Consider the following 11,865-nt stretch of genomic DNA (forward strand, 5'->3'; position numbering starts at 1 on the left):
CTCTGGTCCAGCCTAGATTTTCAGGACTTTTGTCTATTGCTTCAGAGGACTGAAGAAGATATATTTGCTTAGCCATATCCACTGCTCAACTAATCTTCTCAAGAGAGCTCAGGTGAAGTGAAGATGAAGATAGGAAGTGAGATGACCTGCTATGGCCAGTGGCAGGACTATATTCAGGTATTCGTGATCCTAGAGTTCTAATAAAATACAAGCTTAAATCCACCTTGCTTGCTACTGACCACATGCACTTTCTTTTTAGCAGAATCCTATAACTTCTTCTTGGTCTTTAATATGTAGGAATGGTTCCTTAACTCTGTAGTTGTGGAATTTTGTGGTTTCCAATCCATCCAGGAATGCCATGCTATTGAGGATTTTCATATTCCCACATTAAACATGGAGAGGAGCCCGATTATACAGACTGCATTTCCTGTCGTTTGGCCTCTTGACATTTCCAGTATGCTCTATAGCTGAGCCTGGCGGGGTTTTTGTATGTAGTTTAAATCACTTGGAAAAAAAAAAAAAAAAAGCAGGTCTGGAATCTCGTTTCTTTTTTCTCTAGGGAACATCCATGTTCTAAATTGACATCAACACATGATAGAAATTGGTCACTCCCTGATATAGTCATTCAGGAATTTTTGCTATTTTAAGGCCTATTATTATTTCCAGCAGTTGCTATTTCATCATTCAGCAAAATACAGTCGTCCAGAACTGCCTGACATATCAGTAGTTCTGTTCCTGGCCTTAACTCTGCAGTAGCTAGCCGTGTCACTTAACACAGACGCGAAACGGGAAAGAGCTTACGGGCTTTGCAGCTAAGAAGAAATGTAGTCCGATCTGTTTCCATTCCTCCATCTTTACTTTTTCTAGAAATCTAGGTTTGTTTGGCCACCCTGAGCAGCCTTATCTGAATGAAATCAAGCAGGCTTTGAGACTGCAACATGCTTCTGCCAGTACAACAACATTGGCAGCTATGTTTAGTGCAGACCGAGGGTTGAGGACAGTGAAGACAGTGAAGAAGAGAACAAAGAAGAAACACAGTTTGTTGCAAAATACATTGGAACAAAGAACAGAAAGTATGGGCAAGAGGAAAGGATGAACCTATAGGAAGGAATAAACAGGGAGGAATTAGGGGGAAAAAAGTATGCTCAATGATAAGCTTTTCTTTCTTTTCTGACTTCTAAAGAATATTTGAGTGTTTTACAGAATTTCTTTAATTTTACATGAGAGTACTTAATGGGATGAGTGTTTTTTTATTACTTAGTTTATTTCTGTCCATTATACTGGTTTACTATAGATTCACATCCATCTAGCTGGTAAATTAATGCTTCATAAGACATAATCCTCACTGATTACTCAATCTTACCTTCTCCCTATAAATGCTTTTGTTTTGTTTTCAAGGTTTTTGAATCTCCAAGGTTCCAAAGCATGGATAACTGAAGATTCATTAGCTTAAGCACTAATGAGTTTCTAAATAAAGGTTTATATGAATATAGCCTTACATATATAAACATTTAGCCAACTTCAGAGAATAAATCAACCGAGCATGGCAGGAAAGAGCATGTGAGGACTTTGCAGCTGGGAGGATTTTTTAAAAAAGTAATTGAAAAGAGGTCATTTTAAATCATAGTTTATTGCATTATCAGTTTATAGTAGGTAGTAGGGACTGATTCTGAGCTACTGTTTGCTTAGATGACTAGGTTGTCATTTTTAATTAGCTTTATGCTTTTCTTAAAGGCTAATTGCTTTTTTCTTAAAATCAAGATTACTTGATTGCTAATGACAAGGGTGCCATAGTTACATATTTTTAAAGAAAATTCCTCAACATGTTTAATGGTGAAGAACTATATTTCCTTTGAATATTTTTTTTACAATAAAGCACATATTTTTAAAACCAGAAAAACACATATTTACTAATAATATTAGTAAAATAAAATGTCTTGTTTTTGGCAAGAGGATTGCTGCTAACATATTTAACAAAATGTAAACAAACATTTTTGTGGTCCTATTTGGCTTTAAAATATACTTTATATATCCATTTTCTTAGGAATATCATAAATTTCTGGACAAATGCACTATAGCAGCCAAATAAATATGCTATATATGAAAATGTCTTTACTGGGACCCCCTATTGGGAACTATATGCTGTCAGGGTTTTCCTTCTCCAGCTCATATTCTGAACTGCACTGTATCATCCACATTATCTTATTGTTGTGACTGATAGTGTATAATGTTTAGGTGGAAAGATGGCATTAGAGTGTTGTCTTTGTGGAGCAGAGATTTTCTTTCTGCAGAGCTAATTGGTTCATTGATTAGCAGGTGATTTGGCTTGTTACCTCTCTAGGAAGCAGCCAGGTGAATTAAATGCTTCAGATCAAGACTGTTCTTCATCAAATTCTCATAGACTCCTCATAGGGTGCACATTTTCTGATCACGTGCCAGGCACTGTTCACAATAGTGAACAAAACAGACAAAAACCCCTGTCCACAGGGTGTTTATAGTCTAGTTAGAGAAAACAGCTTATAAATGAGAAGAATAAGTAAATGGAGTGGAACGTTGGAAGGCAATAAGTGCTATGAGGAAAAAGTGAAACAGGGAAGCTAGGGGTGGAGGTGAGGGTAGGAGAATTGCAGTTTTAAACAGGGAGGTTAGAGATGGCTTCATTAAGAAGGTTATATTTGACCAAGGATTTGAAGGAAGTGAGCCATAGGAATATATGGGGGAAAAGAGTGCAAATAAAGACAACTGCAAGGGTAGAAGCCAAGGGGTAGGAGTGTACTTGGTATGTTCATGGAAGATCAAGTTCGCTGTAGCACTGGAGGAGTGAGCCAAGGAATGAATACAAGGGAGTTAGGTTAGAGCGGTAAGGTGGGGTGATCTTAGGCAGCCTTATAGACCCTCAGAATGATTGTGAGTTTCACTCTGCAGGAGATGGGAAGGAGGGGACAGATGACAGTATTTCACTTAGGGTTGAACAGGAACACTCAACTGGATAGAGAACAGATACAGGATGAGGGATCATTTATAAGGTTAGTGCAATAATCCAGACACAAAGAAAGAATTTCATTAACTGTCCGTAATGTTCCTCCAGTTATCACAGTTGAGAACTTCAGTTCACTACCCTCATAAAGAAAATCATTGTCAAGCATTGAGAGGTCACCGGAAGCTCTGAACGTGACTCTGTTTTTCACACTTTCTTCTATCATGGAAATGGTCATGGGGAAAGCTTCCCATCTAGCCCTGTTGGTATTTTGGTAAATATGTAATTATACATGCAGCATCTTCACATGTTCTTTTCGGCAACCCATTAATAGAAACCAGATGTGTGGTGAGCCAGCATATTCTCTGGAGGTTGTCCTGAGAAAGAAGAGACACGTTGATTTAGAGTCCACACCTGCAGTTCTTGCTGCTGTTTTGCTGCTTCTGTGGCAGCTTTGACGTCAGGCTGCTTAAGGAAAGCCTCTGCTTCCAAAATCCTCTCTTGTTGATTAAGTAGAGGAACTCTGGGTCAAGGAGATTCTTTAATCACCTCACTGCAAAACACGGAGAATCAGGGAATGGCATCCTCCTGTAGGAGGTCACTACACCCCACCTGGTGTTTAACATGATCTGCTTGCCTTATGGTGAGTTTGCAGCAATCTACAAATCTTCTAGTTATTTGTGAAAGTAAAGCCTCAGAAAACGTTAAGAACAGGTAGGAGTATTTGAAAAGTTGTGAATAAATAAGTAACCTTACTCTGTTTTCCTGATAAGCCAAGAAATACAAGCTTTCACTTTTAAGCAAAATTGTATACATAAGACATTTTAAAAAGAGGTGAGAAAGAATGGCTTTATTAAGTAGACAAATAGTCAAGGAAAAGGATGGAAATGGTGGGATTTAAATTATTTATGAGAATAATCCAAAACCTTAGCCAAACAAAGCTCTAAATGCAGCTCAGAACTAAAGTTTTTTTTTTTTTCTTTTATTTCTCTTTTTGACTGCTTAAGTGCTGACTGGAACTTTAAATTCCAGTCTCCTTAAAGATTAAAAGCCCAATAATTATTGAGGATATTAGCAGTGACCATTCCACTTCAGGCACTTATTTTTTTCATATTTTAGTTATGTCCACCCAAATCATTATATCTGGATTATAACATGAAATCTTTACTTGTGATAGTATTTTATTAACAAAGATTTTATGAACCTATCAGTTGTTTTTTATAATCATTGGCACTTTTCTTGTACAGGGAAAGCCTGATTTCTTACAAACCACACAATCTTCAAGGTGGAGTAATTTATGCATCTACTAAAACATGCAACTTAGATTGTATTTCCCTTGGTCCAGAAGAACTTGCACTTCCTTCTTTTAATCAACAGCCCAAGAGTATTTCATTGATGGAAATGAAATGTCCAAGAAAGAGCTTGGTATATTAGGTAAAGGCAAGAAACACATCCATATGGGGAAACATTATAAATGGGGATTATAAAAGAAGCACTCTCTTAGTGCTATAATCTGAAGTTTGCTGTCCCCTTCCCACAACAAATTCATATTTTGAGATCCTACCGCTCAAGGCGGTGGTATTAGGAGGTGGGACTTTTAGAAGATAATTAGATGGTAGGAGTTTAAACTTCATGATTGGGATTAGCACCATTATATGAGACGCCAGTCATGATCCTGAGAAGACAGCAAGAAGATGTCATCTATGAGCCAGAGAGCAAGTCCTCTCCAGACACTGAATTTGCCACTGGCTTGATCTTGAACTTCCCAGCCCCCAAAACTGTGTGACATAAATTTCTGTTGTTCATAAGCTATCCCAGTGTATGGAATTTTGTTATAGCAGCCCAAAGAGAAAATTGGTATTGAGGAGTGGGGGTGGTACTGTAACAAAACCTAAAATGTGGAAGCAGCTTCAGAGTTGGGAAATGGGGAGAGGCTGGGAGAGTAGGCGGAGTAGGCTAGAGAAAGCTTAATGTTGTGAACGGACTGTTAAAGCCCATGCCCGTGAGGCCTTAGAATGAGAGGAGACCTGTAGAGAAAGCCTCATTGTTTAGAGAATAGTCAGGTGATTCTGTGCAGAAGACTAAGGGCCATTTTCATGAGGTCTCAGATGGAAATGAGGAACATGTTATTGGAAACTGGACGAATGGCAATCCTTATCATAAAGTGGCAAAGAACTTGACTGAATTGTGTTTATGTCTCAGGGTTTTGTGGAAGGTAAAACTTGTGAGCAATGAAGTTGGATATTTAGATGAAGCTATTTTCAAGCAAAGTGTTGAAGCTTTGCTTTTTTTTGTTGTTTTAATTTTTGACTGCCTGTAGGCTAACTCTAGTAAAATGTGAGAAGAGAAGAATGACTTAAAGTCAGAATTGTTAATCAAAAGGGAAGTAGAACTTCAAAATTTGGAAAATTCTCAGCCTATCTCTATTGGGAAAAAAAAATGAGAAAACCTGTTCTGGAGAGAAAAGGTCCTTCCAAATAGCAGTTTGATGAAGAGATTAGTAGGGATCGACCATCTCAACAGAAGCCGGGACCTATTGTGTTAATGATTGGTAAGTTAGAACTCTCTTCAATGTTGTACGCTACTTCTTGTGGTGTAGCTATGAGTCCTGACAATACTCAGCACTGCCAAATGTTTCTACTTCCCTTAGAAATTACTTGGACTCTATGTTCTTCCAGTTTTTTTTCTAATAAAATATAATAATAGCTTCTTATTCCATAAATATGAAGGGTGATATAATTGATAATGTTTTCTTTTTTTAATCTCTGGACAAAATAAATGACTCAAGGGCAAGGAAATGCCTATTTTTCCTTTTATTTATTTTTTTAAGAAAAAAAGAATAAATTAATTTCATTTGAAGAAACCCAGATGTCCTCAAAATAGGTCCTGTGTGCCAATAGAGTTCTTTAGAAATTCTCTGATGAGTCAAAATTCCAAGGTTCTTTCCCATGTTGGCTTGTATGGTTTCTTAATATTGCTTTGGGTTAGGTCAGACTGATAGATAAAGCATCTCTCACTAAAATGTCCCTACAATCCTCTTAGTTGTCAGTTGGTTCTCTCAATTCAGAATTTCTCTAAAATCTTATCTTGCCAGGTTATTTTTCATTTCTCACTGATGCCTGAGCAGACCCACACATTAAACAAAAAGGGAACAATATTTGTATGAATGCTGATTGATTCAGATACTAATTGGTAATATATGTGTGCAGTAGTTTCCTTCAATATATTTTATATTGTACTTAACTAGTCTCCTGTCTAGGATATCAGACATTATGCATTTGGACCATATTTGTTATACTTTGTTTAATTATCTTTTATAGATTATCAATAGGTGTTTAAGAAAATGAATGAGAAGAGTGTGCAGAGTGCTGCTCTGTAAGTGAATGGATGTGTATAATTTTCTCCTTGGTAAAATTTCCCAGAGACCCTTCTCTGAAGTAGTCATTTAAATGATAGTGATCTTTGGATGATGCTGTTAGGATTAGATAATAAGGGTATGACTCATAAACATGTCATTTAAATCTGGGAACAAGTAACTAGTACCCACTCCTTCTAGCCAAAAACCTTTCATTTTTGTGGGTTTTCCACCCCCACATGAATGGCATACACCTCCAGTCTTTACACTGGCAGGTTTTCTTAGAAAAATGACCCATTCCATGATGAAGAATACCTAAATCCCACAAGTAAAAGGAGCAGCCTGTTATTACTCTTCCTGTCCAGTACATGAAAAGGAGAAGTATGTGAGAACCAGACACAACCTGTAATTTAGTAGCCAAGCATCAGATCTGTGCTGTAACAGGAAAAATAAAAATATAGCTCTGCTTTGGTATTCTTGGATGGTCTGCACTGGAGGAGTGAAATTTTGCTTGGTTTTTCTCACTTCCAGAACAATGTTCTTGTCTGCCACTAGATTCCGGTGAAAGAAGATTGTGCACGTGGGAAGTTCTGTGTTTGCTTCCATCCTAAAGACTGAGATTTGGGAGTGTGTGGTTTGTGTTTCCTCTGTCACTTATGAAGCCTTTGTCTACTGACACACATACTTTTTCCTAAATGCATTTTAGAATTGAACTCGTTTAGGCGGCTGTATTTCCTTCTCTTTAAGCAAGGAGCACTGTTGACTCACTATTGAAGTAATCAGAGTTCCTTATATCCATGATTGACTCCAACTTACTCAGTGTTGGAAAGAACAGTTCTTTCTGCTTCAGTCTATAATGCAATAAAAAGGAGATTGATGATGGCCCTTGTTTTATCAATACCACTGACACATGTCAACACTTTTCAGCTCTAAATAAGGTAATATCTTCTTTAGAGCTATAGTTTTTATACACATACACACATATACATACATATATGTACTCATATAAACATACACACTTGTATATACACACATACATATGAATACATACATATGTGTGTATAATTTAACTGGGAACATTCATATTTACTTTGGTCCCTATAGTGATAGCAACAGAAATGATAAAGACATTGTTATTATTCTATAATTGTCACTGAAGACAAGATGTTTTTCACAGATAAGGGGAATTTGACACAGTTGCAAGAGAAATAGCTTTTAATCCACACAGAGTCCCCAAAGCACAAATCATTCCATGAAAATGCTGGGAATCTGAAGCTCAAAGGAGAGGCTTGATGCCTTGCCAATAGTCCTTTATCTAGTAAGTGATCTGGAGTCTAACCAGGGATTTGACTCTAAGGCTAGTGAGTTCCTTTATTCCATGTTGATTTGTAATCCGAGGTGTTTAGATCCCAAGGGTTACTGGTTCATTACTTCCTTAGCACTCAATTCCACTAAACTTCTTATTGCGTAGTGTGTATATAATAACAGAACCTTGGTGCTCTAAAAAATGCCCACAATTTTTTCCATTATTAAATAGTATTATATCAATGTTGTGATAAAATTTTATGTGGGGTATGCATTCATAAGGTATCACAAGAATCACAGTATCACAAGACAGATATTAAATTATTTTCCTGGTAGATGAAATCTAAAGAATCTTGTGGCGGGCTTGGTAGGTATTATGGGAAGAAATAAAACGTAATTAATTCCAGCAAACCTTTGTATTTAAAGTACCCATCAGAAGGTTCGAGAAAAACTAGCTTTGCCCATTCTTTCCCTGGCCTCGCCCTAAATTGGTGGAGTTGACCTCTGTGTTTCTGAAGAGCTAAGTTGCCATGACTTCCCCTCTCACCTCTGGGCCTAGGAAAGGGGAACAGTGAAGACAAGTAAAATACTTTTGTGTCTCAGGGGCATGAGGAGGATGAATGAAGGTGTGGGAGCTGAGCTGGTGCTCTGAGTTGATGAGGCTGTGTTACAAGGGTGCTTGGAGAAGAAAGGTGTCCTTAGGCTGCTGTAGGTCTTCCCAGTGCTAGGAGGCAGACTGTATCCCTTCAGTCCCTCCAATGGTAGATATTCCTGACCCTGAGAGATGCTAATATCACTCATGAGGTGCTTCTGGGGACTCTGCCCCTGGGGCCTGCACATTAATAACTATGGCTCTGAGAGTCACAATGAACAATACTGGTGCCAGCAGGGATGGCTCCTGATGCTCTCACCTGAGGAATATCAACAGCAATGTGCAGTGTGCACTGATGACCAGAGTGCTCTGCTCCAAATGTTTTGGAATGACCCAAGAGGTAATCCTGACTAAATCACAACTTCCAGAAACATCGGAGGAAATTCCAAGCAGATTGATGTTTAAGAGATATTAAAAAAAAAAAAAATTAGGGATTATATTTCATTCTTCTGACCCAAATCCTAGTCTTCTCAGATAGGTTCTCTCTCCCTTTTTGCCTGTGTGCATATCCTTTCTCCAAACTGTGAGGTGAGAAAGACGAGTTGAGGAAAAAACTATGAAAGTTATTTCCTGGCATCTCACCCAGGAATGAGTGATGAACAGGGCCTGGAAACAACTTTAAAAGCCATTTTCTTTGCTCATGTGAGGTCATGAGGTTGCTCCCTGCAACTCTCTGGGCACCAGAATGAATGAAAGTGGCACAAAACACACCCAAGGTCTATCATTGATTTAAAATGATTGATGGCTAGTCTTATCTGATTGTGCTACATTGTCGAACCATCCATCATCCCAAACCAACTCTGTGCTCCATAGTCCAATATATAGTTACATGTGGCCAAAGGGCTTTGGATTTTTCTTTTTTCTTTTCTTCCTCCCCACCCCCAGAGAGCAGTTGGTGGTGGGGTGGGAGGAGAAAAAGAACATGTTGCTTCCTTTTACAAAACTGCAAAATAGTTATCTGTTAGGAAGAAAGTACTCTGATGACACATGCTAAATTCTTGTTAAGTTTATGTAGGAGTGTGTTCATTTCCATGGGGCAAACCACATTTTCCACATTTCCCACACTTTCCTCAAGCTGTGTCTTCCCCAGGCTTTTTTTTTTATAAGGTCTAATATTTGTCCTACTTAGAGAATCAGTCATTCTTAACTTCTAGAACAATCTTGGTTTGAGACAGGAAGTTCATTTTTGTAAGGATACCTAAAAGGTGGTTATTAATGTACTCATTACCCAAAACATGGAAAATAAAGAAAAGTATAAAGAAAAAAATATAAATCACATATGATCTCTTCTTATCTTTAAGATCCTCACATCTTGAAGAGTATCTCCACTCTCTCCCTCCACTATGTTTCCCAGGAGTTGATGTTTATAACTAGTTAGCTATAACTACATGTATTGCCCCTTTAATATTAATATAAGATCATGCTGTATATGCAGTTGTATGCCCTTTTCTTTTTTTACCACATAAGATTATACCTTGACTGTTTTAATCAGGTCATTGCAAAATCTTCAAATGAATGATTCTTTTGGCCGACCAGGAATGTGTTGGCATGTTCTGACTCACTCTGTTGGGTTAACTGGATTGCTTAGGGATGTGCCACCACAGTACAAAGGGTGAGCCCACCCATTCTGAATCACCAGTGCTGCTTATCTCCCCCCTTACATGACATCTCATGCTTACCTTTGAGCGAGCTCCAGGGTTGAGCTCACAATCTAGCTTGCTCCTCATGCCTGTAGTGCCTCCAGTCACAAAAATCTCAGTTTCAATTTTGCTCTAGTTGCCATAGTTCCTAGAACTTGGCTTTTTCCTCAATCGTCATGCAAGTCTCTGTTTTTACAGAGTAATGAAGATCAGGTTTTGCTTTTACCATGTATGCTAACTCCCTATATCTCTTTTTTATACACCTGTCTTTCTAGAACCCAGAGAGGAATGCAGTTCTTGCCTGACATCTGAGTCTCACTTGCCTAGCTCCCACCGCCTTCCTCTTTGTCTTCCCGATGCTACATTCTGATGGTCTCTTAGCAAGTTCTAGTGTGCCCTGGACCCTGGTATTATGCCTGTAACCTGAACGTGTGTTGCTGTATTCCACCAGCACACTCCTTTTTCCCAGATGTTAGCCTCTGGCTACTCCTGGCCATTTCCCACCCTCCTTGTTCCCAGGAATATCTTCAATTCTGGATAGGAACTTGCACAAAAAATATCTGAAGAAAACTAAATTAGCATCCAGAAATAATGTATAAAATACGCCAAGCCAGTAATTTCATATGGAGGCCAAATTCCTTGTGTTGCCAAAATTCTTATCTGGTGATATCCTTCACTTCACCTAATAATTTATATGTTCTAATGAATGGGAAAATGAAACAGTTCGCTTCCTTTCTCAATGAAGTGTATTTTTATTTCTATCTCTGTTACCATGCTCATCCTCTCTGTTTTTGGTGCTTCCTTTACTTGTCTGCGTAGCGGAAACAAGAGAGGCTTGTGTTCCCAGTCAGTTCTCAGCTTTCTCCTCAGACTCCTTTTCCTAATATCCCTTCAATCTCACCTCTCTCTGGTAGCTTTTCTATATTAAGTAAAATGATGAAAGTTATAAGATGGCAATATACAAACTACTGAAGGAGAACAGAGGAGGGGATGTTACATCCATCTGGGATTTGAAGCATCTTCAGGGGAGGTGGCATGGGGCAGGACTCTAGTAGAAGGGACAAGCATGGCAAAGGCAGCCTTGCAGGGAAGTACAAGACATACATGGAAATGTATTTCAGCATATTATGGGGGTATGAATGTTTGGGTTATGTATATTGCCTTTGCCCCACCTGAGTCAGAGCTTTAAGTGTGTCTATCCCCCAGATGGTGTGTACCACACCCATTAGGTAAGAATATACCTATCTCCTTCTCCCTCCCCCCTACCTGACACCTGGTGAATGTTATTACTATATGTGTACATAGGTGTTGATCAGTTAATACCAGTTTGCTGGTAAGTACAGGTGGTGCTTGTTTTTCCATTCTTGTGATACTTCACTTAGTAGAAGGGGCTCCAGCTGTCTCCAGGACAACACAAGAGGCGCTAGATCATCTACCCAAAGGAAAAAAAGAAAGTGATATGACGTGATTGGAGTGTACTGTGTGTGAATGAGAAGGAGTAGAGAGGCTAGAAATGTAGACTTGAGCCAGATTATTGCAGGCTTTAAATTCTAAGGCTGAGAGTTTAGGCTTTATTTTATAGGCAAGAAGGACTCATTGAACTGTGTTATAATCAAAGTTGTCCTATAGAAAGAATACTCTGGCAGCAGCTTGAGAGACAAGGGGCTCAGATGACCAAATCTGTGTGCTAGATCTGCCAGGCCCTGGCCAAGTGAACCAGCATAGTCACCAAATCTTTTTTCACCAGTTTCCTCATCTGTCAAACGGGGTTGGCAATCCATATCCTGCAGGGCTTTGACATGAGTTGGAGAGAATAGGTTTGAAAGACCAGTATTGAGCCTGGTAGATAGTAGGGATTCAACAAGTCTTCACTGGGAAAAGGCAACATCGGAGGCAGAAAGATTTAAGAGTATTTCTCAATAATATGAGTAAAAGC

This window comes from Microcebus murinus, chromosome 8, assembly GCF_040939455.1.
Source record: "Microcebus murinus isolate Inina chromosome 8, M.murinus_Inina_mat1.0, whole genome shotgun sequence".
In the NCBI taxonomy this organism is placed as follows: domain Eukaryota; kingdom Metazoa; phylum Chordata; class Mammalia; order Primates; family Cheirogaleidae; genus Microcebus; species Microcebus murinus.